The sequence below is a fragment of the Canis lupus genome, chromosome 6 (genome assembly GCF_048164855.1).
Source record: "Canis lupus baileyi chromosome 6, mCanLup2.hap1, whole genome shotgun sequence".
In the NCBI taxonomy this organism is placed as follows: Eukaryota; Metazoa; Chordata; class Mammalia; order Carnivora; family Canidae; genus Canis; species Canis lupus.
The window spans coordinates 26921252-26928612 of NC_132843.1; positions in this window are offsets into that span (position 1 = coordinate 26921252).

A 7361-nucleotide genomic window follows, 5' to 3' on the forward strand; every position below is an offset into this window, starting at 1 on the left:
GCACCTGAGGTTTTTGGTTCAAAGACAAATTTCTTTTTATACTCCCAGCAAGATCATAAGCCAGAGGAACATGATAGCACTATTCTCTCATGCTTAGCAAACCCCGCAGGGTGCCAGGTAAGAGCCAGCAGGAAAAAAAAAAAAATGCCCCACGCCACTGGGGATTTCACCCCATAGGTGAGATACAGAGAAACGTGTATTTCTTGTTTCTGAAGGGCAAACACATCACTTTCCCCCCATCACCTTTTGAAAGTGTCCTTGGGTATCAGATGGAAGAGATCCTCACCCTAACCTTTTGGTCTGAAATTAAATCTCTGAGGGAAAGATAAGGCCAGTATCTTTAGTTTTACAACTCAGAGATCTCTCCAAGGCCCTGAGTCTCTTACCACCAGTTAGGAAGATCTCATAGGAATGCTCTCACTATCTAATCAGTCACAAATTGCCTTCTAAGCTGGCTCTCATGTCAGGAAAAAAGTCAGTAAAATTTGTTGAGAAAGCACCAACTGTGCAGAAACATGTTTTCCTTTAAAATCTCATAAAAACTTTATAATAATAATGGATCAGGATAATATACCTGAAGCCACTGATCAATCTTTTATCATCAAAAAAACAGACAACCAGACATTACATGCTTCGTGATGTGATACAATAGGAAACTCTCAGTACTTCCTTTGAAGTGTTCTTGTCAAATAAGGAAACTAAATCTAATCAAGCCTCTAGACCCAACTACCAGTTTATAAGAAATAAGGAGTAGAAGAATATGTTAGATGATGCCAGAGGGATGCAATAAGCCAAAACCAGGTTCTGGGAAATTCTACAGGATAAGTGACTGTAGCATAAGTAGCAAGCAAGAAAGGGGGGGTTGAGGGGTATATGTGGAAATTCAGAAATTAAAAAAGACTTAAAAGATCTAGCAACCAATTGGTGTAGCTAGAATTTGTTTGGATCATGAATCCAACATATTAAGTAAAACAAACAAAAAACTATGAGCAATCAGAGAACTTTGAACACTGACTGGATATCAGATATTAATGAATTATCCTTAGTTTTAAAGGTACAATCGTGGTATTATTGTCCTCCTTTAAAAAAGATTTTATCTCTTAGGTATACATTTGGAAATACTTATAGATGAAGTAAGACGATAATTGGGATTTGTTTTAAAATAACGAGTTGGGGGGCAGCGCGGGTTGCTCAGTGGTTTAGCGCCGCCTTCAGCCCAGGGCCTGATCCTGGAGACCCGGGATCAAGTCCAACATCAGGCTCCCTGCATGGAGCCTGCTTCTCCCTCTGCCTGTGTCTCTGCCTCTCTCTCTCTCTGTCTCTCATGAATAAATAAATAAAATCTTAAAAAAAAAAAAAAAAAAAGACTATGTGGCCCTACTCCTCCACTCTCCTTCCCATCTTCTTGCGGTAATTTTAAGGATAGGGGTCCTTTCCTCCAGCTGGTGGGCCTGGGTTTGTCGCCATTTGGGGCATAGTTAGCAGGAGAGCAATGCAAGGTGACCAGCAGTGGGGTTAGATTTTACGGCCACCACAGGTCTGACAGGCTCTGCCACATGCTCTGAGTTACTGGGAACGTTATGGTAGGAAACCAGACAATCAGACAAGACTGAGCTCATTGCCCCAGGCAGGGTTCCAGAAAGTGTGACAGGCTCCGGCCCCCCTGAGGCTTGGCTTCTCCAGCCACAATTGTCTACTTCACCTCTAACGAATGAGTATTCAGAACCTACCCCCTCCTAGGTGAGGAGGAGAAGCGAGGTATCATTAACAGATGGGAGTTCCATTGAAATGTTTAAAGGCCAATGAGGCGTCTTTAATTCAGCTTTGCACTTTAATTATCAAAATGAAATAGGAGCATATCTATACTAAAAAAAATGCAAATGAGCAAAATGAAATCCTTTCAGTCTTGAAAACATGTGACTACTTTACTATAGAACCATTTATTCCTTTGATTCTTGCCTATGATATAAAAGAATAAGAGCAAATGAAGCAATTTGAAGTTATTGAATATATGACCTATTTTAAGATTATGTTTAAAGTCTCAAAATCAGGCAATTACGGCAATATTTAAAGCATTTCAGATAAATGCTGTTTTGCCAGACTGTTTCTTTTGTTTCTTTTTAATTTCTGGCTGGCAAATTTTTTAAAAGGCATTTTAGTTTTTTAAGTTTTTTTCCCCCCCTAATTATAAAGGTAATAAATGCTTGTTGAAGAACATTCTGAAGACAGAAAAGCATAAAGAAAACATTTAATCCCACCCTCAGAGAGACCCGCTGTTAGCTTTCTGGCGTATTTCCCTCCAGGGGTTTGATGTAATATTTAAGGTAGGGGCGCCTGGGTGGTTCAGTGGTTGAGCATTTGCCTTTGGCTCATGCCAAAGGGATGAGATCCTGGGATGGAGTCGTGCATCAGTCTCATCTCGGGAAGCCTGCTTCTCCCTCTGCCTGTGTCTCTGCCTCTCTCTGTGTCTCTCATGAATAAATAAATAAAATCTTTAAACAACAACAACAAAACAAAAAAATCCCCCAAATACTTATGGAGAATAAATACATCACCTTACATAACATTACCCAGTGGGGAGCCTGATGCGGGACTTGATAGCAGGACCCCAGGATCACAACCTGAGCCAAAGGTAGATGCTCAACCCCTGAGCCACCCAGGTGCCCCTGTACATTTTTTTTTTAAGTTCTTGGCTATTGAAAACTACCTGGGGGCCAAGCACTTCACATACATACTTTATCTTATTTAAACCCCACAACCATCCTGCAGGAAGGCATCACTCTTGGTATTTAGAACTGCACAAACAGGATCAGAGAGAGAAAGGAGTTTGCCCAAAGGCATGTGATTAATAAGAATCACTGAGGACTCCAAACATCTAATTTCTGTGCTTTTCACCTATCACCTGCCTGCTTGGCAGGTGCAACAGACCGCTTCCGCAGGCCCCAGACGCTCCCCGTCCCCCACCTTCATGCTGCATGCCCCGGGAGGCAGCCTGTGTCTACCAGTTCCCTGGCTCTCTGGGTTCAGCCACTGGAGAGCCCAGTAGGAGACTAGTGGGGGGAAAGTGCAGGGTGAATTCTAGGTGTTTTCTCCCCCAAGCTCCCTTTCTAAGGGTTGCCTCATCTGCCTACAACCCCTGACAGAAAGTCTCACTTCCTATCAGGAGCTCTCTCCACACTGTACCCCTTCCATCTCCTGGTTCTAATGACAGAGTCCGCCTTCCTGCAGTAGAGTGACTGCATCTACTGTTTCTAGCCCCAGAGTTCTAGATAATTCTTTGTGGTTTAACTGTTTGTTTTGTTTTGCTTTGTTTTTTGAGAGAGAGCTTGGATGAAAAAAATCACCTGAATGCCAGCAAGCTTCATCCCTGTCCCACCAACTCACACTTGGCCAGTTATCAGTATATCAACTGTTACAGCTGAACTCTTCTTACAGGTGTCTATCAGTTACAACCACCTAGGTAAGGGAGGAGACAAGCCCTCCTCACCTGAAGGTGCTTATCTTTCCTTACATGTTGGGCTGTTGGGTGGTTATGCAACCTCAGCTCTCCAGTGGCTTCAAAAACATTGTGAGTTTGAAGTTAGTTGGCCTCATTTTTTGTGTGTGTAAAGATGAGAGTGATGCTCCTTGTAGCATTCCACATCCTGAGTGGAACAAATTCTTCTAAAAAAGTTTTATTTTGTCATGACTTCAAATTTTCAGAAAAGTTGCAGTTATATGATGCAGAAAACTCTTTTATACTCAAATTCACTCATTTTTAACATTTTGCCACATCTATTTTATTATGGTCTATCTATCCTGAATCATTTGTAAGTAGGCTTCATGCCCCATGCTCCTTCACCTACTAATACTTTGGTGTAGATTTCCTAAGGATGAGGTTATTTTCTTATAAAACTCCACTACAGTCATCAACTTCAGGATATTTCACAGTGGCACAATACTTTTATCTCATTTTTAGTACATATCACCACTCTCTCCATTAACCCAATAATGTCCTTTACAACAGTCCTTGTGGGAGAGGCAAAAAACATGCTCTAGATTCTCTCTTTTTTTTTTTTTTTTTTTTTTTTAGAGAGAGAGCACATGTGCACAAGACGAGTGGGCAAGGGGCAGAGGGAAAGGAGAGAGAATCTTAAGCAGGCTACACTGTGCCCAGCACAAGCCCGATTTGGCTGGCCCCAAATCTCTTGGGGACTGGATATGAGGCGAATGTGGGGCCAGCAGTATGGTACCAGGCCCACAACCACAGCTGAAAGAGGGACAGGAGAGCCAAGAAAGCCACTTCTCGACCTGGAATACCAGGGGCATGGTGCATACCTACATCTGAGGCTCAATCAGACCAACAGAGAAAATATAGAATCTACTCCCTCTTGTGCCCCCTCACTGCTAAACTATTTAAATGATAACTAACAGTAGAATACTGGGAGAGAGACAGGATAGCAACAAATGTTCCAACAGACCCTTTTAGATGGGTGGCACAAAGGGAAGATCTAAAGCTCAGACTTGAACAGGCATTGCTCTGATAAAGCAACTCTCATCCTTTCTTTTTTTTTTTTTAAAGATGTTATTTATTTATTCATGAGGGACACAGAGAGAGGCAGAGACATAGGCAGAGGGAGAAGCAGGATCCCTGTGGGGAGCCTGATGCAGGACTCGATCCCAGGACCCTGGGTACATGCCCTGAGCTGAAGGCAGACTCTCAACCACTGAGCCACCCAGGTGCCCCAAGGAACCCTCATCCTAAACCAAAGTGTCCTTACTGGAATTTGAAGCCTGTGGCACACAGAAGGTAACCACAGCCACTGCTCATCTCAAACCCAGTCCAACGTTTGTCTGTCAACATCACCTCAAAAGCTACATACTAAAGGTCTCACTGAAGGAAAGATGTGCCATTTCCAGGCATAAATATGATGACCTCAATCTTTTTGTCCTACACAAGATGGCCAGCTTCCACTAAAACATTATGAGGCATACAAAGGGTTATGAAGAAACATACTCCCAAGAGACAAAGCAATGATCATAATCAGACTCAGATATGACACAGAAATTGGAACAGATAAGACATTTAAAATAACTCTGATTAATATGTGATTAATGGAAAAGGTTGGCAACATACAAGATGGGATGACTAATTTCAACAAAGAGATGAAAACTATAACAAACTAAGAAATAATCAGATAGAGGGGTGTCTAGGCAGCTCAGTCAGTTAAGTGCCTTTGGCTCAGGTCATGATCCTGAGATCCTGGGATCAAGCCCCACATCGGGCTCCCTGTTCAGTGGGGAGTCTGCTCCTCCCTCTCCCTCTGCTTGTTTTCTCTTTCCTTTTGTCAAATAAATAAAATATTTTTAAAAAATCAGATAGAAATCCTGGAAAGGAAAACCACAGTAGTAACTGGCTTATCAGTAGACTCAACACGACTGAGGAAATAATGAGTATGATTGAAACTAGGTTAATAGAAATTTCTAAACCAAAATACAAATAGAAAAGAAGAGGGGGGGATCCCTGGGTGGCGCAGCGGTTTGGCGCCTGCCTTTGGCCCAGGGCGCGATCCTGGAGACCCGGGATCGAATCCCACGTCGGGCTCCCGGTGCATGGAGCCTGCTTCTCCCTCTGCCTGTGTCTCTGCCTCTCTCTCTCTCTCCTCTGTGACTATCATGAATAAATAAATAAAATCTTTAAAAAAAAAAAATTTGAAAAAAAAAAAATAAAGAAAAGAAGAGGGGTGCCTGGGTGGCTCAGTCAGTTGGGCATCTGACTTCAGCTTAGGTCATGATCTCAGAGGTCCGGGGCTCAAACTTTGATTTGAGCTCCACACTCGGTGGGCAGTCTACCTGTCTCTCTGCCCCTCCCCCCACTTGTGCACACGTGTGGACACACTCTCAAATAAAATCTTAAAAAAAAAAAAAAAGAAGAGTGTGTATATTGAGGGGGAGAAGGGGAGGGTGGGACCAGAACATTCAAGGAACTGTGGGACAATATCAAACACTCTGAATAATTGGAATTCCAGAATGAAAAGAGAGATGGAATGGGGTAGAAGAAATATATGAGGGATCCCTGGGTGGCGCAGTGGTTTGGCGCCTGCCTTTGGCCCAGGGCGCGATCCTGGAGACCCGGGATCGAGTCCGGCGTCGGGCTCCCGGTGCATGGAGCCTGCTTCTCCCTCTGCCTGTGTCTCTGCCTCTCTCTCTCTCTCTGTGACTATCATAAATAAATAAAAATTAAAAAAAAAAAAAGAAATATATGAATAGATAAAAATTGCCTGAGAATTTTCCAAAATTAATGACTAACACTAAATCACAGATTCCAGAAGCTCAGTGAACACCAAAATAGATGGATATAAAGCAAAACACATACACAGGTATATCATATTCAAATTACTGAAAACAGAAACAAAAGGGAAAATCTTGAAGGCAACTAGAGAGAAAGAAACATTACATACAAAGGAACAAAGATAAGAGTTGACAGCAGATTCCTTATAAAAAAATAAGACAATGGCATCACATATCTAAAGGGCTGAAAGAAAAGGCTTTCAACTCAGAATATCCTTTTTTTTTTTTAAGATTATATTCATTTATTCATGAGAGACACACAGAGAGAGAGAGACAGAGACACAGGCAGAGGGAGAAGCAGGCTCCACACGGTGAGCCCGACGTGGGACTCAATCCCGGAACTCCAGGATCATGCCCTGAGCTGAAGGCAGATGCTTGACCACTGAGCCACCCAGGCATCCCAAAGTCAGAATATCCTAAACTCAGCAAGAATATCTTTGGGGGAAAAAAAGAGAAATAAATTCTTTCTCAGACAACCACACACTGAAGAAATTCACTGCCAGCAGATCTAGTTTACAAGAAATAGTAAAGGGAAGTTCTTCAGACCAAAAAAAAAAAAAAAAAAAAGAAAGAAAAAAATATATAAATATCAGACTGAAAACTAGATCTACACCAACAAATGAGGAGAACTAGAAATTGAATAAAGTAAAGCAAGATTTTTCTTTTTCCATATTTTTAATTACTCTGAGACATAACCTATTGCCTAAAGCAAAAGAGTAGTAAAGTATTACATATTTTAAGTAAATGTAAAAATAAAAATGTATGACAGCAATAGCAGAAAGACTGGGAGGAAGAAATTGAAAATACATGATCATAAAGCCATTATCCTAAATGTGAAGCACTGTAGATATTGCAAGATACATTCTGATTAATTTAAAAGATATATTGTAAACCCCAGGGCAAACACTAAAAATTTTTTTAAGGAGATGCTCTGAAGAATGAAGAGGTAGACCAGATGGAAGAGTGGCAGGTAGCAAAGCAAGGGTTATCAAGCAAGAGTAAAGTTATTGAATGATAAAATACAAAGCTCC